General features: G+C 38.5%; 1 protein-coding gene across 4 annotated transcripts in view; it reads left to right on the forward strand.

Annotated features, from left to right (window-relative positions):
- The window catches only part of ANKS1B (ankyrin repeat and sterile alpha motif domain containing 1B), a 1,160,059-nt gene that overhangs the window by 73,928 nt on the left and 1,061,055 nt on the right, over positions 1-25,076 (forward strand). The window lies entirely within an intron of this gene.

Consider the following 25,076-nt stretch of genomic DNA (forward strand, 5'->3'; position numbering starts at 1 on the left):
CCAGGCCTCCCTGTCCATCACCAACTCCCGGAGTTCACTCAAATTCATGTCCATCGAGTCAGTGATGCCATCCAGCCATTCATCCTCTGTCATCCCCTTCTCCTCCTGCCCCCAATCCCTCCCAGCATCAGAGTCTTTTTCCAATGAGTCAACTCTTCACACGAGGTGGCCAAAGTATTGGAGTTTCAGCTTTAGCATCAGTCCTCCAAAGAACACCCAGGACTGATCTCCTTTAGAATGGACTGGTTGGATCTCGTTGCAGTCGAAGGGACTCTCAGGAGTCTTCTCCAACACCACAGTTCAAAAGCATCAATTCTTTGGCGCTCAGCCTTCTTCACAGTCCAGTTCTTACATCCATACGTGACCACAGGAAAAACCATAGCCTTGACTACACGGAGCTTTGTTGGCAAAGTAATGTCTCTGCTTTTGAATATGCTATCTAGGTTGGTCACAACTTTCCTTTCAAGGAGTAAGCGTCTTTTAATTTCATGGCTGCAGTCACCATCTGCAGTGATTTTGGAGCCCCCCAAAATGAAGTCTGACACTATTTCCACTGTTTCCCCATCTATTTGCCATGAAGTGATGGGACCATATGCCATGATCTTCGTTTTCTAAATGTTGAGCTTTAGGTCAACCTTTTCACTCTCGTCTTTCACTTTCTTCAAGAGGCTTTTTAGTTCCTCTTCACTTTCTGCCATAAGGGTGGTGTCATCTGTATAGCTGAGGTTATTGACATTTCTCCCAGCAACCACATTACTGAGACTGAGTGCCACAGCTACTGAACCCCATGTGCCCTAAAGCCTGTGCTCTACAGTGAGAAGCCACAGCAATGAGAAGTCCACACACCTCAGCTAGAGAATAGCCCCCACTATGGGGTCACACAGAGTCAGACACGACTGAAGTGACTTAGCAGCAGCAGCAGCTCCAACTAGAGAATGTCTGCACACAGACACAAAGACCCAGTACAGCCAAAAATAAATAAATAAATAAAAATTAAGTATATTTTAATACATAAAAAATTGTAAAGTTTTTTTTAAAATTTTATCTATTTTTGGCTGTGCTGGGTCTTTGTGGCTGTGTGCAGACATTCTCTAGTTGGAGCAAGTGGGGGCTATTTGTGGGCTAATTGCTGTGGCTTCTCACTGTAGAGCACAGGCTTTAGGGCACATGGGCTTCAGTAGCTGTGGCACTCAGGCTCAGTAGTGTGGTGCATGGGCTTAGTTGCCTCCCAGCATGTGGGATCTTTCTGGACCAGGGTTGAATCATATCCTCTGCATTGGCAGGTGGATTCTTAACCACTGGACCACGAGGGAAGCCCTATCAAAGGATATTGAATATAATTCCCTGCTATACAGTAGGACCTTGTTGTTTATCCATTCTCTATATAATAGTTTTTGTCTGCTAATCCCAAACTCCCAATCTACCCCTTCCTACCCTCTCTCCCCCTTGGCAACCACATGTCTGTTCTCTATGTCTGTGAGTGTGTTTCATCAGATCAGATCAGATCAGTCGCTCAGTCGTGTCCGACTCTTTGCGACCCCATGAATCGCAGCACGCCAGGCCTCCCTTTCATAGATAGGTTCATTTGTTATATTTTAGATTCCACATTTAAGTGATATTGTATGATATTTGTCTTCAAGGTACTTTGCTTTGTATGATAATCTCTGGTTTCATTCATGTTGCTGCGAATGGCATTATTTCTCTTTTTTTGTGTGTGGCTAAGTAGTATTCCATTGTATATAGGTACTGAGTCTTCTTTACACACTCATCTGTCAATGAACACTTAGGGTGCATCTGTGTTTTGGCTATTATAAATAATGCTGCTATGAACATTGGGGTGCATGTATCTTTTTGAATTACAGTTTTCTCCAGATATATGCCCAGGAGTGGGATTGCAGGATCACTGCCTCTTGAGAAATCTGTATGCAGGTCAGGAAGCAACAGTTAGAACTGGACATGGAACAACAGACTGGTTCCAAATAGGAAAAGGAGTACATCAAGACTGTATATGTCACCCTGCTTATTTAACTTATATGCAGAGTACATCATGAGAAATGCTAGGCTGGAAGAAGCACAAGCTGGAATCAAGATTACCGGGAGAAATATCAATAACCTCAGATATGCAGATGATACCACCCTTATGGCAGAAAGTGAAGAGGAACTAAAAAGCCTCTTGATGAAGGTAAAAGAGGAGAGTAAAAAAGTTGGCTTAAAACTAACCATTCAGAAAACGAAGATCATGGCTTCCAGTCCCATCACTTCATGGGAAATAGATGGGGAAACAGTGGAAACAGTGTCAGACTTTATTTTGGGGGCTCCAAAATCACTGCAGATGGTGACTGCAGCCATGAAATTCAAAGACGCTTGCTCCTTGGAAGGAAAGTTATGACCAACCTAGATAGCATATTGCAAAGCAGAGACATTACTTTGCCAACAAAGCTCTGTCTTGTCAAGGCTATGGTTTTTCCAGTGGTCATGTATGGATGTGAGAGTTGGACTGTGAAGAAAGGTGAGCGCCAAAGAATTGGTGCTTTTGAACTGTGGTGTTGGAGAAGACTCTTGAGAGTCCCTTGGACTGCAAGGAGATCCAACCAGTCCATTCTGAAGGAGATCAGCCCTGGGATTTCTTTGGAAGGAATGATGCTAAAGCTGAAACTCCAGTATTTTGGCTACCTCATGCGAAGAGTTGACTCATTGGAAAAGACTCTGATGCTGGGAGGGATTGGGGGCAGGAGGAGAAGGAGACGATAGAGGATGAGATGGTTGGATGGCATCACTGACTTGATGGACGTGAGTCTGAGTGAACTCCGGGAGTTGGTGATGGACAGGGAGGCCTGGTGTGCTGAGATTCATGGGGTCGGAGAGAGTCGGACACGACTGAGCGACTGAACTGAACTGAACTGATGAAAACTCTAATTTTAGTTTTTTGAGGAATCTCCACACCGTTCTCCTTAGTGGCTATATCAGTTTATATTTCCACTGTCGAGTCTGGCTCGACAAGCAGGGTTTCTGAAAGTGCGATATGGTGGAGAATGAGAAACAAGACACAAGAAATCAGTGAAAAGCAAGGATCAGGAGACCAACACCGCTCCAAGGTGAAAGTGCCAAAACTCAATCCAGACCAGCTTTATTATACTCTCAGCTGTGAAGGAAAGAATGTTCAGGGAGTCAAGCTATAACTCAGGCAGCCTTCAGGGCCAAAGAACAAAGTGATCATTAACCATTGAGTAACCAAGAAACAGTAATCAATCACAAATCAGTAACTAAGACTGATAGTCTAATCTATAGATTTTCCACCAGATATGTAAAACATGTGACTCTGAGATGCCAGTTGGGAAACAATCTGGGGTCGGTTTTTCAACCCCAGGATCATATCTTGTTTTCAAGATTATTAACTGTTCCCTCTGGACTTGTTCCAGGAGACTTATGACTTATAGCATCCAGTTTATCAATAATTATAAATTTCTTTTGAGACCCTTGCTGGGGCCTGCTTTTCTTTTATTCTTCCTGTCTCCTACACCCACCAACAGTGTAGGAGGGTTCCCTTTCCTCCAAACCCTCTCCAGCATTGGTTATTTGTGGACTTTTTAATGATGATCATTCTGGTGGTACCTCATTGTAGTTTAGATTTGCATTTCTGTAATAATTAGCAATGTTGAGCATCTTTTTATGTGCCTCTTGGCCATCTGTATGCCTTGCTTGGAGAAATATGTCTATTTAGGGCTTCTGCCCATTTTTGATTGAGTGTTGTTATTGAGTTGTATGAGCTATTTGTGTATTTTGGAAATTAAGCCCTCGCCAGTTGCATCATTTGCAAATATTTTCTCCCATTCTTGGTTGTCTTTTTGTTTTGTTTATGATTTCCTTTGCTGTACAAAAGCTTGTAAGTTTGATGAAGTCCCATTTGTTTATTTTTGCTTTTATTTCTATTGCCTTGGGAGATTGACCTAAGAAATTTGGTATGATTTATGTCAGAGAATGACATATTCTCTTCTAAGAGTTTTATGGTGCCATGTCTTGTATTTAATTCTTTAAGCCATTTTGAGTTTATTTTTTGTGTGAAGGTGTGTTCTAACTTCATTGATTCATGTGAGGCTGTACATCTTTTCCAGTACCACTTGCTGGAAAGACTTTTTTCTTTTCTCCTTTGTCAAAGAGTAATTGACCATAGGTATATCAGTTTATTTCTAAGCTCTGTATTCAAAATAATGTTTTTAATTGAACTAAGGACTTTTAATGGTAAGTGACAGAAACCCACTTCAAATGAGCATAATCCTAAAAGGGTATGCATTGCTCATGCCATGGAAAGGGTTAGGGCAGCACCTCTAAAGCAGTGCCATTCAACACAGTAGACACTCATCATACATGGCTGTTAGTTGCTTGAACTATAGCTAGAAGTGGTGTACGTGTAAAATACATACTGAAGTTTGAAGACTTAGTATACAGAATGTGCTCTATCTTATTAACAATTTTTAATGCTGAGTTTTTGTCAACATGATAGTATTTCAGATACACTAGTTTAAATAAAATATACTTTAAACTTTAATTTTACCTATTTTTACTTCTTTTTAATGTGGCAACATATCTGGCTCACATTATGTTTCTGTTTGTCAGCACTGCCCTGGAATCACTGGAAATAGGGGTTCTGTGTCTCTAGGACTCTGCCTTTCACTTCTGCTTCTCTCTGGGTGTCAGCTTCACTCCATCCAGTTGCAGAGGACTTTTCTACCAGAAATGCTGTTAGCTTCCCTGGGCTCTTACAGGGTGTCTGCTAAAGAGGAAGGGGGAATTTCCCTTCTAGATCCTATTTTGAAAATCCTAGGGAAGAATTTCAGTTGGTGCAACTGGAGTCATGAACCAATCATCATGGCTAAGAGAATGGTTGCATCTGGGCCAAGTGTCCAACCCTCTAGCTGGGCCAGGGGATAATGTAAAATTGTCAGCTGTTACCAGAACCACGTGAGTAACCTAGGGGAGGAATTTCCCTGATTCCCCCAAACAATACTGATGGGTAACACTTGTTGTGTGCTTACTATGTGGTAGGCATTGAGTTACATTGATTATCTCATTTAACATGTATATCTGCTATTGTGAGGTAGTCTGATTGGGAGGAAAGTTATGACCAACCTAGACAGCATATTAAAAAGCAAAGACATTACTTTGCCAACAAAGGTCATCTAGTCAAGGCTATGGTTTTTCCAGTAGGTGTGTATGGATGTGAGAGTTGGACTATAAAGAAAGCTGCTGCTGCTGCTGCTGCTAAGTCGCTTCAGTCATGTCTGACTCTGTGGGACCCCATAGGTGGCAGCCCACCAGGCTCCCCCATCCCTGGGATTCTCCAGGCAAGAACACTGGAGTGGGTTGCCATTTCCTTCTCCAATGCATGAAAGGAAAAGTGAAAGTGAAGTTGCTCAGTCGCGTCCAACTCTGTGCGACCGCATGGACTGCAGCCTACCAGGCTCCTCTGTCCATAGGATTTCCCAGGCTAGAGTACTGGAGTGGGGTTGCCATTGCCTTCTCTCAAAGAAAGCTGAGCGCTGAAGAATTGATGGTTTTGAACTATGGTGTTGCAGAAAACTTTTGAGCGTCCCTTGGACTGCAAGGAGATCCAACCAGTCCATCCTAAAGGAGATCAGTCCTGAGTGTTCATTGGAAGGACTGATGTTGAAGCTGACACTCCAGTACTTTGGCCACCTGATGTGAATAACTGACTCCTTGAAAAAGACCCTGATGCTGGGAAAGATTGAAGGCAGGAGGAGAAGGGGACGACAGAGGATGCGGTGGTTGAATGACATCACTGACTCAATGGACATGAGTTTGGGTAATCTCTGGGAGCCGGTGATGGACAGGGAGGCCTGGCATGCTGCAGTCCATGGGTTCGCAAAGAGTTGGACAGGACTGAGCGACTGAACTGAACTAAACTGAACTGATTGGTGTCTCAGATACAATAAATCACGAACTCCAATCCTCTCCTCATTTTTTCAGTCTTTATAAATAGATGAACATCTACACAATTACTCAAGCCAAACAGTACAGGAATCATTCCTTACTTGTTTTCTCCCTCTCTCTTTGTTCCATTTATTTATCTGTCTTGAATAGTTAACTCTTTTCTGTATCCTCACACAGCAGCCAGAATAATATTTTTAAAATATGAATCTTAAATAAATCACTTTAGTAAAAGAAATCTAATCTCCTTCCATAACCAGTAAGGCCCAGCATGGTGGCTTCTGTTTAAATTTCCAACTTCATCTTGAGCTATACCCCTCATCACTCACTGTGTTTCAGATACATAGGTCTCCTTTAATGCCAAGCTCTTCTCTATCTCTGGCCTTCCTTCCTGGAATGATTTTCTGGTTCTCTGAGTGGCTCTTTCTTAGCCTTTTTATCTCAGTTTAAATATCACCTCCTCAGAGAGATTTTATTCTGAGCATACTGTAATGATGAGTGATATAGAGAGAAACAGTGTGATGAGCTTTTACTATCTCATCACACTGTTTCTCTCTATATCACTCATCATAATCTACACTTTTGTTGTTTGTTTGTCATCTGACCTCCTTGCTATGGTGTATAAACTCTGTTATTGTATTAATCTTCTCTATCTTATTCACTGTTCAACCCTAGGACCTATATCATACCTGGGGATATACTACTAATATTCAATAAATAGTTGTTAAATATGTGAATGAATCTTTATTTTACAGACAAGAGAACTGAGGCTTATAGATAGTAAATTTTAATAACTTACTCAAGTCATTTATAATAGTATGAAGGGATGGAAATAGGTTTTGAACCCAGGCAGCTTGATTACAAGATCCCTACCCCACCACTAATTGCCAAGCCATTATAAGGGAATGTTGTAGTGGGAAGACAAAACAATAAATGTCTTTCTAATAATGCTGTGTAGTAGAAAGCACTGGACTTAGTGTCAGAAGTTTGTGTTCTTTTCTGGCTCTGTTGACAGGAGTGAGAAGACCCCATCAAGTCCACAAGACAAAGTGGAGGAGGGATGTTATCCAAACAATAACTGGGAGCTGTACCAGAAGAACTGGAATAATCTGGGGAGGAGTGAAGGCAAATAACAAATGTCCAGGATTTGTTCAGGATTCTAGTATGTTCCCATAGTGCACTGAGAGGCTCCCTATACCTTTCCCACAGAGGCCATCTCTTTTGTCACTATCTTTTGCAAATCACTTAGGGCTTCCCTGGTGGTTACAGACAGTAAAGAATCTGCCTGCAATGCAGGAGACTCGAGTTGATCCCTAGGTCAGGAAGATCCCTTGGAGAAGGAAATGGCAACCCACTCCAGTATTCTTGCCTGGAGAATTCCATGGACAGAGGAGCCTGGCAGGCTGTAGTCCATGGGGTCACAAAGAGTCAGACATGACTGAATGACTAACACTTCCTCTTTTGCAAATCACTTAAGTTTTGACATGTAACATTTTCTAAGGAATATTAAATGTGGAATGAAATTGTGGGGACAGCTGGCATCAGGATAATTGTTAAATGTGAAGTCTGACAGTGCAGACTGACAGTTGTGAGAATATGATGATATTTTCTACTTCAATAGATGCAAAATCATGGATGGACTGGATGGTGGGATTCTTTTCTTCCTTCTTAGTATAAATGACTCTCTCCATTCATCGCAAAGTGTGTCTAGTATATACAGTAATTGTTCTCTAGCTAGATTATAAACTAGAGTCCCAGGTTGTATAATTTGATTTTCCTAGTATAACATATTTATAAGAATATACATCTATTTTTTAACTTGTAATTTTTATCTAGAAAAGAAATTAATGATTTTGTCCATCAAGTGCCTCTCAGCTTATCAGTTCAAAGACAGTTTACTTTTCCAGAGGATAATTATACTTTAGAGGAGAAAGCCTCATTATTCAGAAATGAAAAGTATAGTTGGAGGGGAAAAGTTATGAGTAATGGTGAAATTCCAGACTGGAACTTAGAAAATCAGAATTTCTTTCCGATAAGGTCTGATTTACTAATGCATTACATACATTTATTTGTCAAACATCAACTGAACATCTCTTTTTTATGAGAAATAAGGATCAAATATAGTAGAAAGTATAAAGGACCCAGGAGTCAAGAGACCGTGGTTCTAATGCTGGCTGTACCTCTTGGTAACTGTGATTTTGGCCAAGACAAGTATCCTTTATGGAGTCATGATTCTTTGAGTTTAAGGTGGGGATAGTATAATCTGCTCTGCTTGTCTTTCAGGATTATAATAAGAGTTGAAAGAATTATGCCAATTACAGCTCTCCAAATAAATGTGAAATATTTTTCTTATTACTGTTCTCTATAAATAATCCTGATGTTAGGACAGTGAAAACTTCTATAAGTATATAAGAAAGTGAAATTACCTTTTTTCTCTAGAATTGAAATATATGCATATAATTTATAAAAGTATTAAAATTAATTATGTGTTTATAAAACAAATATTATACTTAATATGTAATGAAATATACTTTACAGTTAGAGTTCTATAGTCTGTAACATGAGACTTATAGGCATATCAGCTAATTTAATATATTAAAAATAAATGCAATATATATTTAGATTTCTATCTGAACACTTATTCCATTAATTTTAAGAGATAGGCTGTGAAGAAAAGAACATTAGACTAGGATAAGATTCAGAACTGAGTACTAATTTTAACTATATTAATAATATTATGGTGATGGTTAATGATGGTGATGATTAATAATAATTATGGTGATGGTTTAGTTATGTCTATGCAACCCCATGGACTGTAGCCCACCAGGCTTCTATGTCCATGGGATTTCCCAGGCAAGATCCTGGAGTGGGTTGCTGTTTTGTTTTCCAGGGGATCCCACCCAGGGATCAAACCTGAGTCTCCTGCCTTGGAGGTTGTCTCCTGCCTTGCAGGCGGATTCCTTACTGACTGAGCCACGAGGGGAGCCCACAATAAGCATAATATCATGACTAAATGAATAGGGTTTGAGTCAGTTTATTATTTGAATCCTGCTTCTGCCACCTTTTGCTGTGTGACCTTGGGCAAAACTTTTAATTTTTTAAATCTTAGTTTCTTTAACTTAAAAAAAGATAATTATAATACTTTCCTCTTAGAGTTGTTGCAAGGATTAAATGAGAAATGCACGTAAAGTATTAAGCAGTTTATTAGTATCATTACCACTACAACCACCATCACCATCATCATCACACAGGTGCTGCTAATTATTAACCTTGGCCAAGTCATTTGATCTTGCTAGCTTCATTAGGTTCTCTCATTTTTAAAATGAGAGGACTAAATTAGTTGATCACTATTATCATTAGTATTAGTATTGAGATAATATGTTTAACAGTACCATGTAAAAGCCTGCATAAATGTGAGGTATCATCATCATCATCTTAGGGTTTTTTGAGCTCTGAAATGTTATGGAAAAAATAAAAAAACCATCTGTGAGATTGATCCTTAGCTCTTTTGTCTTCTTTTCCTCAAAGCTGCAACTGAAGCACAGAGCAGTTTTTGTGTCAAACTCCTCCTCTTTTGTTTCTTCATCATTCTTCATATTTATCCATTGTGTATAGCAAATTACAGAAAACAGGGTTGCTTCAGCCAGTACCAAAATAGGAAGAAGGGGAGGAAGTAACAATGATAGTGAATATTTATTCAGCTTTACTATGCATCAGATATTGTGTTAAGAGTTTTATATGTATTCTCTTTGATAGGCACATGTACATTTAACAAATAAACTTTCTCTCATTGTACTTTTACCTAAATATTTCTTTTTTTCTCTAAATAACATTTACCTCCTTAATCTTATTTCCAATAATTCAATTCTAAGAATTTTGCATTTTTGCAAAATTTTTGCTGGATGATTTTTAACCTTTTTTGAATATGTCTTTTACTTTTCAAAAGTCATATCCTTGTTCAAAACCTGTGTTCTCCATTCTTTCTGTTATCTCTACCCATTTTTCAAGACTTTGTGGAGACCTCTCTCTTGAAGCTGTCTAATCACTGCAGCTTCCCTTCCTTGACATAAACTCTAATATGGCAGAACATGTTTTTTGCTCAATTAACACAATGCTACTTTTTAATTTGAATACATTGTAAGTTTCTTTTCTAGTGGCTGCTGAGTGTAAAGTTGTTCTTCAACAACTGAAAATAAAGAAGTAAAGATGATGCATTTTATTTAAGTCTAGAATAATTTGCATACACCTTTTGTGTGGCTTGTAATAGTTTGATAGTAATTCCAGAGTAATTGGGATAATTGGGTAGCCATTTAGGATGACTTTAGTTATTTTTCAGATGAAAATATGAAATAATGCTCAAATTGATTAGTTCTTATATTTCTTTTTTTGGTGCCCTCTCATCCATTTTCAAAATTCCTATAGTCCCCTAGTATATTTTTAAAAAGAAGTAAGTAATACTTACCAGAGTGGTAAGTGACCAACTGAGTGATTTCAAACATCTCTAGGAGATAGATTTTGTGTAAGATAACTGCTATAAACACTGAAGAATAATTTGTAAAGATATGAACTATTTCCTGAAAACTCAGGAAATAGTTAACAGGTTAATAGTTAATAGGTTAACAGACTGGTTTGCATGAATTACCAGCAATCACTTCATGGGAAATAAATAGGGAAACAGTGGAAACAGTGTCAGACTTTATTTTTTTTTGGCTCCAAAATCAATGCAGATGGTGACTGCAGCCATGAAATTAAAAGATGCTTACTCCTTGGAAGAAAAGTTATGACCAACCTAGATAGGATATTGAAAAGCAGAGGCATTACTTTGCCAACAAAGGTCCGTCTAGTCAAGGCTATGGTTTTTCCAGTGGTCATGTATGGATGTGAGAGTTGGACTATGAAGAAAGCTGAGCGCCAAAGAATTGATGCTTTTGAACTGTGGTATTAGAGAAGACTCTTGAGAGTCCCTTGGACTGCAAGGAGATCCAACCAGTCCATCCTAAAGGAGATCAGTCCTGGGTGTTCATTGGAAGGACTGATGCTAAAGCTGAAACTCCAGTACTTTGTCCACCTCATGCGAAGAACTGACTCATTGGAAAATATCTTGATTATGGGAAAGATTGAAGGTGGGTCGAGAAGGGGATGACAGAGAATGAGATGGTTGGATGGAAACACTGACTCAATGGACATGAATTTGAGCAAGCTCCGAGAGTTGGTGATAGATGAGGAAGCCTGGGATGCTGCAGTCCATGGGGTCACAAAGAGTCGGACACACCTGAGCAATTGAACTGAACTGAACTGTTGTAGATGTCATTGTTAGGAGGTAGGGAAAGGATAAGGCATGAGCCACTAGGAGTTGACTTGAGCAACTCATTGTGTGTGTTTGTGTGGTTTTTTTCTTGGTAATCACGATGGTGTGATCACTGACCTAGAGCCAGACATCCTGGAATGTGAAGTCAAGTGGGCCTTAGAAAGCATCACTATGAACAAAGCTAGTGGAGGTGATGGAATTCCAGTTGAGCTATTTCAAATCCTGAAAGATGATGCTGTGAAAGTGCTGCACTGAATATGCCAGCAAATTTGGAAAACACAGCAGTGGCCACAGGACTGGAAAGGTCAGTTTTCATTCCAATCCCAAAGAAAGGCAATGCCAAAGAATGCTCAAACTACCGCACAATTGCACTCATCTCACGTGCTAGTAAAGTAATGCTCAAAATTCTCCAAGCCAGGCTTCAGCAATATGTGAACCGTGAACTTCCTGATGTTCAAGCTGGTTTTAGAAAAGGCGGAGGAACCACAGATCAATTTGCCAACATCCGCTGGATCATGAAAAAGCAAGAGAGTTCCAGAAAAACATCTATTTCTGCTTCATTGACTATGCCAAAGCCTTTGACTGTGTGGATCACAATAAACTGTGGAAAATTCTGAAAGAGATGGGAATACCAGACCACCTGACCTGCCTCTTGAGAAACCTATATGCAGGTCAGGAAGCAACAGTTAGAACTGGACATGGAACAACAGGAGTTCGTCAAGGCTGTATATTGTCATCCTGTTTATTTAACTTCTATGCAGAGTACATCATGAGAAACGCTGGACTGGAAGAAACACAAACTGAAATCAAGATTGCCGGGAGAAATATCAATAACCTCAGATATGCAGATGACACCACCCTTATAGCAGAAAGTGAAGAGGACCTCAAAAGTCTCTTGATGAAAGTGAAAGTGGAGAGTGAAAAGGTTGGCTTAAAGCTCAACATTCAGAAAACGAAGATCATGGCATCTGGTCCCACCACTTCATGGGAAATAGATGGGGAAACAGTGGAAACAGTGTCAGACTTTATTTTGGGGGGCTCCAAAATCACTGCAGATGGTGACTGCAGCCATGAAATTCAAAGACGCTTACTCCTTGGAAGGAAAGTTATGACCAACCTAGATAGCATGTTCAAAAGAAGAGACATTACTTTGCCAACAAAGGTTTGTCTAGTCAAGGCTATGGTTTTTCCAGTGGTCATGTATGGATGTGAGAGTTGGACTGTGAAGAAGGCTGAGCACCGAAGAATTGATGCTTTTGAAGTGTGGTGTTGGAGAAGACTCTTGAGAGTCCCTTAGACTGCAAGGAGATCCAACCAGTCCATTCTGAAGGAGATGAGCCCTGGGATTTCTTTGGAAGGACTGATGCTAAAGCTGAAACTCCAGTACTTTGGCCACCTCATGCGAAGAGTTGACTCATTGGAAAAGACTCTGATGCTGGGAGGGATTGGAGGCAGGAGGAGAAGGGGATGCCAGAGGATGAGATGGCTGGATGGCATCACTGACTCGATGGACGTGAGTCTGAGTGAACTCCGGGAGTTGGTGATGGACAGGGAGGCCTGGCGTGCTGTGATTCATGGGGTCGCAAAGAGTTGGACTCGACTGAGCAACTGATCTGATCTGATCTGATGGTCATTTTAACAGATTTTATAGATCACTTATAAATTAATAGCTGGATTCAGTGTGTCAGATTTTTATTTCTTAACAATGCATTATGGAATTTTTAAAGATATGCAAAAGCAGAGAGAATAGTATTATGAATCCCCGTGAATCCTTTTCTAAGCTTGAAGAATGATCAGTTGTCAACATATGGCCAATCTTTTATTTATATTCTCTCACCTCCTCTGGATTGTTTTATAGCAAATCACAGGCTCACATCATTTCACCTATAAATTATTCAGTGTATCACTCTAAAAGATAAACATTATTTCTTCAAAAAGCCAATATGTAATGCCATTATCAAATCTCAAATAAACCCAACAGTTTCTTAATATTAAGTATCCACTGACTGGTTAAATTTCTACGAGTTTTATCATTAAAGTTTTTTACAGTTGGTTTATTCAAATCTTTATATAATGTCCAAATGCTTTTTAAACAAAAGGTGAAGATTTTAATAGACATTTCACCAAAGAATATCTAAAAATGACTAATAAGCTCTTGAAATGGTGCTCAACATATGTAGTCATTAGAGAAATCCAAATTAAAATGACAATGAGTGATAATTACACATTCACTGTACAACACGCACTGTATACCCACATACATTCAGTTAAATGCCTGTAATTTAAAAGACAGATAATAACAAATTTTGGCTAAGATATAAACCTGATTCCCTTATTGTTGGTGAAATGATACAACCACTTTGGAAAATAGCTTTCACAGTTTCTTAAAATGTTAGACATAAATTCACTGTATAAGATAGTAGTTCCAGGATGGGGAGCACGGGTATACCTGTGGCAGATTCATTTCGATGTTTGGCAAAACTAATACAACATTGTAAAGTTTAAAAATAAAATTAAAATAAAAAATATAAGATAGTAGTTCCAATACAAGGTATCTGCCCAAGTGAAATGAAAACATATATTTGTGCATGTTCACTCTAGTATTATTTGTAGTAGGTCAGCCCTGGAAACAATCTAATATCTGTCATCTGGTGATAGACAAACAAAATGAAGCATATCTCTACACTGGAATTTTATTAAGCAATGATAAAGGAGGAACTACTGGTACATGCTACAACATAAATAAACTTCAGAAACATGTTTATTGAAAGAAACCAGATGCAAAAGACTTTACATTATATTGTTTTGTTTAAGTGAAATGTTCATAAAAGGCAAGTCTATAGGTGCGGAAAGCAGATGAGTGGTTTACTATTGTGGGCACAATCATTTTTAATCTATACATTTCCTCCTTTTCCTTTTTTTTTCAGTGAACACTTACCTTTTTATCCTTGGCTATTCTTTATCTTGACTCACCTAATTCTAATATCGCCTATACTGCTTCCCCTCCGAAGTTACTAAATGAAGCTTCTCTGTCTCTGGTCACGATGTTGTCTCCTTATGGCTTGCTTATTCAATTTATATGGTTGCTATAAGGATTAAATCAGAAAAGTATGTGAATAATTTATTGTGATTTCTAGCACACAGCCTGCATTTAAATAGATGGTATCTGTATTGAGTATCAGATTCAATGGGATATACACACACAGAGGGAGAGAGGGAGAAAGAGGTTGAGATTTTAGGGAATTGGTTCATGTAATTGCAGGGAATGTCAAGTGTGAAATCTGTAGGAAAGGCAGGATGAAAACAAAGTTTCTGTGTTACAGTCTAGAGGCTGACCTTTTTCTCTGGAGACTATTAGCTTTTTCTCTTAAAGTCTTCTTTTCAACTGATTGGATGAGGCCAATCCATATTTTGGAGGCTAAGTGGCTTTACTAAAAGTCTACTGATTACAACTGGGCTCATTTCACATGCTAGCAAGGTAATGCTCAAAATCCTTCAAACTAGGCTTAAGCAGTACATGAACCGAGAACTTCTAGATGTACAACCTGGTTTTCAAGAGGCAGAGGAACCAGAGATAAAATTGCCTTCATCATTGGATCATGGAGAAAGCAAAGGAGTTCTAGAAAAACTTCTACTTCTGCTTCATTGACGTGTGGATCACAACACACTGTGGAAAATTCTTAAAGATGTGGGAATACCAGACCGCCTTACCTGTCCCCTGAGAAAACTGTATATGGGTCAAGAAGCAACAGTTAGAACCAGACATGGAACAACTGACTGATTCACAGTTGGGGAAGGAGTAAGACAAGGCTGCTGTATGTTGTCACCCTCCTTTTTTAATGTATATGCAGTGTACATTGTGCAAAATGAATTACAAGCTGGATGAATTACAAGCAGGAATCAAAGTTGCTGGGAGAAACATCAACAACCTCAGATATATAGACGATACTAATCTAATAGCAGAAAGTGAAGAGCAACTAAAGAATCTCTTGATGAGGATGAAAGAGGAGAGTGAAAAAGCTGGCTTGAATATCAACATTAAAAAACCTAAGATCATGGCATCCAGTCCCATCACTTCATGGCAAATAGAAGGGAAGAAAGTGGAAACAGTGACAGATTTTCTTTTCTTGGCCTCCAAAATCACTGTGGATGGTGATTGCAGCCATGAAGTCTTAAAAGACTCTTGCATCTTGGAAGGAATGCTGTGACAAACCTAGACAGCATGTTATAAAGCAGAGACATCACTTTGCCAACAAAGGTCCGTATAGTCAAGTCTGTGGTTTTCCCAGTAGTGATGTACAGATGTGAGAGTTGGTCTGTAAGGAAGACTGAGTGTTGAAGAACTGATGCTTTCAAATTGTGGTGCTGGAGTACTCTTGAGAATCCCTCAGACTACAAGGAGATCAAACCATTCAATCCTAAAGGAAGTCAACCCTGAATATTCATTGGAAGAACTGATGCTGAAGCTGAAACTCTGATACTCAGGCCTCCTGATGCAAAGAGCTGACTTATTAGAATAGACCCTGGTGCTGGGAAAGATTGAAGGCAAAAGGAGAAGAGGGCAGCAGAAAATGACATGCTTAGGTAGCATCACCGACTCAATGGACATGAAATTGTGCAAAGTCCGGGAAATAATGGGAGGACAGAGGAGGCTGGCGTGCTACAGTCCATGGGGTCACAAAGAGTCAGACACTACTTAGCAACTGAACAACAACAACATTTAAAAATAACTTCCTAGCAAACAGCTGGGTACCATAGCCAAGCCAGGTTGATATATAAAATTAATCATAACAGTATCTATTATTATTCTCTCTCCAAGTTTAAATTTCTTTACCTAACTCTGAGTTAATTAGGACCAGGCTTTTAATAGCACTTGAGGAGAAGAGCCCAAAGGGGAGACATTCAGCAGAAATAAAGTTCTGATTTGAGCTAGGTCAGTGGTTCTCAAGCATGGCAATTCTTAGCCCAGAATCATGTGGGGAGGTTTTAAAATGATAGGAGAATGGGCTCTATCATATGCCTGTTGAGACCCAGGTGATTCTAACTGGCTTAGGCTGTGAACAGGATTGGATTAGGCTTAGAAACAGCCTGGTCTGTTGCCACTCAAGCATCAGTTGGAAGGTTAAAAATGCAGTCTCAGCCCCATCCCCAGTAAGAGTCAGGAAGAATTAAAGACATGCCACAATTCCATTCTGATATTTGGGTTCTAGTTTTAATGTGTTTGGCTAACAACTAAAATGTTATAAAGAAACTGATCTTTGGTTTATTGTAAATTCTATTAATAATTGATTTTATCAGTGGATTTTCCTCTTTTACTATACTATGACAGCATGAAAAAGTGAGCACAGTCTTATATTGTTAGTATTTTGGTAAATATTCTGCCTTTAGTGCAGACTTTTCTCAGCAACCAGAGTCAACATAAGGATTTGGGGAAAATGAATGTTTCAAATGTTTCTAGATCTTCCTTAGTTGACATACAATTGCATTTAGAATATATAGTGTTAGAAAAATGACTGTTGGGTGATTGGAGATCTTTAAGCAAAAAGGATCTTTCTTGAAATAAGTAATACCCAAAGTCAGTGAGACATATACCAGGAAGACATATTTTTCTGAACTTAACTTCTTAGAGACCTTAGTGGCCCTGGGAATGTAGTGCACTGGGCCAACAGGGACAAGCCAAGGCTTCCCAAGGTCAAACTTCATACATTGACATTCACATTCTTGAGGATCTTAGACAAATTATTTACCTTTTCAGTGGTCAGTTTGCTGATTTTAAAGTAGGGTTAGATAACCTACCTCGTATGGTTTTTCATGATAACCTAGATAAAAATGCTTGGTACAGAGTAAGTGTTTAGCAATGCTTCATTTGCATAGTAAATAAGCAAGAAGATATGGCCAGTAGGAATGTCCACTTGCAGTGATTAAAAACAACACTGAGTTTTTAGCATGGTGATTCTTGCATATAATTATAAAGCAAATTACTTTTTTTTTATTTTTTATTTTTAAACTTTACATAACTGTATTAATTTTGCCAAATATCAAAATGAATCTGCCACAGGTATACATGTGTTCCCCATCCTGAACCCTCCTCCCTCCTCCCTCCCCATTCCATCCCTCTGGGTCGTCCCAGTGCACCAGCCCCAAGCATCCAGTATCGTGCATCGAACCTGGACTGGTGACTCGTTTCCTACATGATATTTTACATGTTTCAATGCCATTCTCCCAAATCTTCCCACCCTCTCCCTCTCCCACAGAGTCCATAAGACAGTTCTATACATCACTTTTTAATAAATAAATAACTTTGTTTTACCAATCTGTTTCTAGTGTTTGTTGCCAAAGAGAATCATTTCTCAATGGCTGGAATTTTAGAACTAAGAGACCAGATCTTATATTTCTGCTGAAGTCACTGAGATATTTTATCAAATGAAGTGCAATTTAAAACAGCTAGTTGTTTTTGTCCATTACATAATGCACTTCTGGTCTGGGCTTCAAGCCTATCCAGTAATACATTAGAGTAAGGAAATGCCTACCTCCTTTGCTTAGAATCCCAAATTATTTTAGTGAAGCCGGTAGACTCCCCTGTACAAAGTGATCAGGAGACTCTGATGTAGTGAATTGCATTTGTGTCAGTGACGAAGTCTTTCATAAGTACTCACAGTTGTAGTTGTAAGACCTTTTTCCTTTTGCCTACATATTTCTATGCAATGGAAGTAAGGCACTTAAAATCATGTTTTTGGTGGTAGTAGTTTTATAAAGGAAAATTTAGGGCCAGTCCCCCTTCCTATTCCCACTTGTCATGTTTCATTCTGTCTGTTACCAGTTTTAGGAAAGGTACTATACACTTTGAGGAGAAATCTTTTTTCACTTGAGTTATTACCTAGGGAAAGACATATTTTGTCTTTTTTTTTTAAACCTAACAGAAAGACTCCTTTCTGTGCCTTCACTTGTGAGACTGTATTAGATCATTTTGGTTTCCAGGAACAGTCTTCACCCGCTCATCTAAAGAGAGAAAAAAAGGGTTTATTGTAAAGAGACATGTGGACTAGAACTGGAGGTATCTAGATCTCTTAAAGCTCTGGGAATTCATTTCCCTTTTAGTGCCTCTCTCTTGGGTCATATAGCACATAATAAATAGATGATCATTAATATTTGTGAAATGAAGGAATGGTTTTTCTCTTGTTACCTCTGCTTCTCTGTGTGCTTCAGTATCCTCTTGTTAATAACTGGTCTGTGTCTATTTCTAGGATGAATTCCACAGGAGGAAATGAGACTAACAGATTATCATTGTTCTACTGCTTGGGCCCATGTGTCACACTATGTGTTGCCCAGACCATAGAAGGGTCTTAATTTAGTCAGGTGTCCACCTTGGGCTAGTTAGTGACCGTCAGTCTATATGTGCTTTTCTGGTCTTGGGGTTTGTGTTAACATAGACTAAGACATTGGGGATGGCAGGAACTGGTCCTAATATGTCCACTACAGATGTTTAATTCTAGCTTATATATATATCAGACTCTTCAAGTACCAACTAATTTTAAAATTTAATTTATGGTTATATAATAGGTCTATTACTTTGTAATTTTTGTCATTTTCCATTAGTGCTAATGGAAAGTGAAAGTGAAGTTGCTCAGTGTCCGACTCTGCAACCCCATGGACTGTAGCCTACAAGGTTCCTCCATCCGTGGAATTTTCCAGGCAAGAGTACTGAAGTGGGTTGCCATTTCCTTTTCTAGGGGATCTTCCCGACCCAGGGATTGAACCCAGATTTCCTACATTGCCAGCAGATCCTTTTACCATCTGAGCCACCAGGGAAGCTCATGGAAGTGCTAATGGAAAATGCTTACAAATGAGGAAATGTTAGCAGATAGAGAGTCCCTTGGACTGCAAGGAGATCCAACCAGTCCATTCTGAAGGAGATCAGCCCTGGGATTTCTTTGGAAGGAATGATGCTAAAGCTGAAACTCCAGTACTTTGGCCACCTCATGCGAAGAGTTGACTCATTGGAAAAGACTCTGATGCTGGGAGGGATTGAGGGCAGGAGGAGAAGAGGACGACAGAGGATGAGATGGCTGGATGGCATCACTGACTCAATGGATGTGAGTTTGAGTGAACTCCGGGAGTTGGTGATGGACAGGGAGGCCTGGCGTGCTGCGATTCATGGGGTTGCAAAGAGTCGGACATGACTGAGCGACTGAACTGAACTGAACTGAATGTATTAATATACCTAATATATTAGATATTAGATACCTAATATATCTAAGTATATTAGATTATACCTAGGCATAATCTAATATTTGCTGTCTTTTGATCTAGCAAGTAAATTTGTTGATGGCATCTATTACATACCATTATATTATTGTATATGTATAAATATATATACACATGTACGTACATGTAGACATGTACGTACATGTAGACACACATTTATGTATCTACAGCGTGCGAAAGATAACAGCTTAAGATATACATGTATATGTCTGTGTATATACATATATAATGAGAATGATGAAAATACTAAGAAAGAATAAGAACACAATAGGAAATGCAATTTGTAGTGGTCTTTTTACATTTAAAAAAAAAGTATTAATGGAACACACTTCAGTATTGTAGTGCTCTATGATTTCTTAGATTCTGATAAAACAATTCAAATAGTTCATTTTCTCATGAAGCTTATCATTTTGTGAAAGATAGACATTAAATATATTTAAATATAGATGTGAGAAGTGTTATGAAATAAAAGAAGTGAAGGCTTTTATAGGGAAACAATATTTTAGCTGAGACCTATAGGATAAACAGAAATTAGCCAAACAAAGCAGTGAAGAGAGGGATATAAAAATGCAAGAGCTTGGAACTTTTAAAGAACTAAACACACAAGCAAAAATACCAGTGAGATCTCAAAATAATATATTTTTCATTTTAAAAGTTGGAGAACTGAAGCTCTGTAATACTAAGTCATTTGTCTAAGATCACATTTTAAATGATGGAGGTGATATGGGATCCTAAGTTGTCTTTGTTTTTTTGAAGAGATATATTTGTTTTAAATTAAAATATTCATTTAGGAAAACATTGTTTTTAGTGTACAGCTTTATGAATTTGGATGAATGCATTATCATGTAACCACTGCCACAGTCAAAATATAAAAGGGTTTCATCACCCTCCAAAATGCCCTCATTCTGCTCTTTTGTAGTCAGTCTCTCTCCAGAGCCCTAATCTGTGGAAACCATTGATCTTTTCTCTGTCCCTATAATTTTGCTTCTTCCAGAATATTGTATAAATGGGATCATACAGTATGTAGTGTTTTCAGCCTGGCATCTTTGACTTCATATAAGGCATTTGTGATTCATCCATGCTGTTGTGTGTATCAATAGTATATTCATTTATTGGTAAATAATATTCTTTTGTATAACACCTAAATTTATCCATTTGCTCCCAGTGAATTTGAGGTTCTTGAGGTCTCATCACAGAAAGAATTCAGTGAGAGACAAAGTGATAAGTAAGAAGTGGATTTATTTAGAGAGAAACACAGAGTGTGGGCCATCTCCGAAGGCAACAGGCCTTAGGAGAAGCACACTTCACAGAGTGTTGGTCATCCCAAAAAGTGAGAGGCCCCAAAATATGGCATGGCTAGTTTTTATGGGCTGAATCATTTCATAGGCTAAGGAGTAGGAGGAATTTTCCAATTATTTCAGGGAAAAGGTAGAGATTTCCAGGAATTGGGCCACAGCCCACCTTTTATAGTTAGCCTCAGAATTGTCATGGCACTGGTGGGTGTGTCATTTAGCTTGCTAATATATTACAATGAGCATATTGTGAGGCTCAAGGTCCGCTGAATGTAGAATATTCTGCCATCTTGGACTTAATTGGTTCTAACCAGTTTTTGTCATGCCGTATGGCTATGTCATGGAGAAGGCAATGGCACCCCACTCCAGAACTCCTGCCTGGAAAATCCCATGGATGGAGGAGCCTGGTAGGCTGCAGTCCATGGGGTCGCTGAGGGTCGGACACGACTGAGAGACTTCACTTTCACTTTTCACTTTCATGCATTGTAGAAGGAAATGGCAACCCACTCCAGTGTCCTTGCCTGGAGAATCCCAGGGATGGGGGAGCCTGGTGGACTGCCGTCTATGGGGTCGCACAGAGTCGGACATGACTGAGTGACTTAGCAGCATGGCTATGTCACGGCTTCTGCAGTGGCTCAGTGGTTAAGAATACACCTGCCAATAGAGACATGGGTTTGATCCCTGGGTTGAGAGGATCACCTGGAGAAAGAAATGACAACTCACTTCAGTATTCTTGCTTGGGAAATCCCATGGAAAGAGGAACCTGGTGAGCTATAGTTCATGGGATCTCAAAAGAGTCAGACATGACTTAGTGACTAAATAACAACATGGCTATATCATTCTTTTAAAAGTTATACCCTTTCCCTCTTGTTTCACATTTACCGGTTTCAGGACATTGCTTTTTTTTTTTTTTTTTTTTTTCCTTCTGTTTTTGATGATGGTGTTTAGTTACTAAGTCATGTTTGACTCTGTGTGACCCTATGGACTGGAGACTGCCAGGCTCTTCTGTTCATGGGATTTTCCAGGCAAGAAGAATACTGGAATGGGTTGCCATTTCCTTCTCCAGGGGATCTTCCCCAGCCAGGGATCGAACCTGGATCTCTTGGATTGCAGGCAATTCTTTACCAACTGAGCTACCAGTGAGAGGATAAATAAAGCTACTATTTCATATGCAGGCTTATGTGAAAATAAACATTTATTTCTCTTGGGTAAATACCTGAGAATGGAATTGCTAGGTCATATGATAAGTGTAACTTTATGGTATGTTTTACTTTATTCGACACTTCCAAACTGTTTTTCAAGGTGGCTGTACTAGTTTATGTTCCCACCAGCAATGTTTGAGAGTTTCAGTTGCTCTCAATCTTGCTAGTACTTGGAACTGTCAGTTTTTTCTCATTCTAATAGGTGTGTAATGGCATCTGATTATGGATTTATTTTCATTTGCATTATTCTAATAACTACCAGTGTTGAGCATCTTTTCACGTGCTCATTTACCATCTGGTATCCTCCTTGGTGAAGTTATCTTTTCAAATCTTTCTTCCATTAAAAAAAATGAGTTTTTGATATTTCCCCCCCAATCTGTGGCTTACCTTTTTGTTGTTTTGATAATATCTTGGCAGAGCAAGAAGTTTTTGTTTTGATGAAATTCAGTTTATAAAAATTTTTATTAATCATTCTTTTGGTGTTGTATTTTTACTTAAATCAGTATTACAAATATTTTCTTCCAATGTTTTTCCTAAAAACTATATTTAAGAGTTTAATGTTTGTGTTCATGTCTGTGATACATTTTGAGTTCTGTTTTGTATAAGGTATAAAGAATGGTTTGAGGTTTATTCCCCCTACTTAATAGTGACCATTTGTTTCAGCATGTTGTATGGAAAAGACTGTCATTTCTTTATTGAACTGCCTTTGCACCTTTGTCAAAAATCAATCGATCATACTTACATGGGCCTATTTTTGAACTCTTTTTATACATTGAAAACTTCATCAGACAACACTACATATATATATATATATATATATATATATATATATATATATAGTTTTTAACTGTCAAGCACATTTTAAAGAACTCAAGGTAGAAGAATAATCTATTAGGTTTAGCTAGAAATTCACCATTTCTGTTCTTCCCTTATTTCTGATGTTCCAAGTTTTCTTCCGGTATCATTTCCTCTGCCTGAAGAACTTCCTTTTAGCAATTCTTTTAGAGAAATATGTTGTTTAAATAAATTCTCTTAGTTTTTCTTCATCTAAGAATGCCCATTTCACCTTTATTCCTGAAGGATATCTTCACTGAATTTATAATTCTGGTTTGAACATTCTTCTCTCTCAGTGCTTTAAAAATGTGTGCCATTTCCTTCTGGCTTCCATGATTTCTGATGAAAGATCCCCAGGCTTTGAAATCATTGATTCCCTGTAAGTAATGTATCATTTTTCTTTGGCTCTTTTCAATATTTTTGTTCACAGTTTTCAGAAGTTTGATTACCTTATGTTTAGGCATGTGTATTTTGGATTTATTCTTTTTGGGGTTCACTGAGCTTTTAAATCTCTGGGTTTTTGTCTTTTGCCAAATTTGGAAACTTTTTAGCCATTGTTTTTTCAAATATTTTTTTCTGCACTGCACTCTTTCTTTTCTCCTTCTGGGACAAGAATTTCTAAATACTAGATTTTTTGGCTTACTTTTAAAATATTTTTTATCTGTGTTCAAACTGGATAATTTATATTGATCTCTCTTCAAGTTTACTGACACTTTCCTCTATCTTCTTTATTATGCAATAGAGTCCATTCAGTGAGTTTTAAAATTTTGGTTATTGCATTTCTTTGGCTCTAAAATTTACATTTGTTTCTTTTTTATATTTTCTTTTTACTTGCTGAAACCTCTCTCTGTCCATTCATTGCAAGAGTGTTTTTAATACTTTCTTTAAAAAAAAACATATATTTTTTAATTGAAAGATAATTGCTTTATAGAATTTTGTTTTCTGTCAAACCTCAACATGAATCAGCCATAGGTATACATATATACCTTCCTCTTGAAACTTCCTCTCATCTCCCTCCTCATCCCACTCCTCTAGGTTGATACAGAGCCCCTGTTTGAGTTCCCTGAGACTAATACTTTTTTTTTTTTTTAACATCATTGCGAGGTAATTCTAACGTGTGTCATCTTGGCATTGAAGTCTGTAAATTTTGTTCTCCTATTTAAGTTGGGGTTCTAGAGGTTCATTGTAATTCTGAATAACTTTGTATTGAATTCTGGACATTCTTAATATTGTGTTATAAGACTCTGGGTCTTATTTACATTTTGTGTAAAATATTGATATATATATATTTTTTTAATTTTATTTTATTTTTAAACTTAACATAACTGTATTAGATTTGCCAAATATCAAAATGAATCCGCCACAGGTATACATGTGTTCCCCATCCTGAACCCTCCTCCCTCCTCCCTCCCCATTCCATCCCTCTGGGTCGTCCCAGTGCACCAGCCCCAAGCATCCAGTATCGTGCATCGAACCTGGACTGGCAACTCATTTCATACATGATATTTTACATGTTTCAATGCCATTCTCCCAAATCTTCCCACCCTCTCCCTCTCCCACAGAGTCCATAAGACTGTTCTATACATCAGTGTCTCTTTTGCTGTCTCGTACACAGGGTTATTGTTACCATCTTTCTAAATTCCATATATATGCGTTAGTATACTGTATTGGTGTTTTTTTTTCTGGCTTACTTCACTCTGTATAATAGGCTCCAGTTTCATCCACCTCATTAGAACTGATTCAAATGTATTCTTTTTAATGGCTGAGTAATACTCCATTGTGTATATGTACCACAGCTTTCTTATCCATTCATCTGCTGATGGACATCTAGGTTGCTTCCATGTCCTGGCTATTATAAACAGTGCTGCGATGAACATTGGGGTACTCGTGTCTCTTTCCCTTCTGGTTTTCTCAGTGTGTATGCCCAGCAGTGGGATTGCTGGATCATAAGGCATGTCTATTTCCAGTTTTTTAAGGAATCTCCACACTGTTCTCCATAGTGGCTGTACTAGTTTGCATTCCCACCAACAGTGTAAGAGGGTTCCCTTTTCTCCACACCCTCTCCAGCATTTATTACTTGTAGACTTTTGGATCGCAGCCATTCTGACTGGTGTGAAATGGTACCTCATAGTGGTTTTGATTTGCATTTCTCTGATAATGAGTGATGTTGAGCATCTTTTCATGTGTTTGTTAGCCATCTGTATGTCTTCTTTGGAGAAATGTCTATTT

The sequence above is a fragment of the Bubalus bubalis genome, chromosome 4, assembly GCF_019923935.1.
Source record: "Bubalus bubalis isolate 160015118507 breed Murrah chromosome 4, NDDB_SH_1, whole genome shotgun sequence".
NCBI lineage: Eukaryota > Metazoa > Chordata > Mammalia > Artiodactyla > Bovidae > Bubalus > Bubalus bubalis.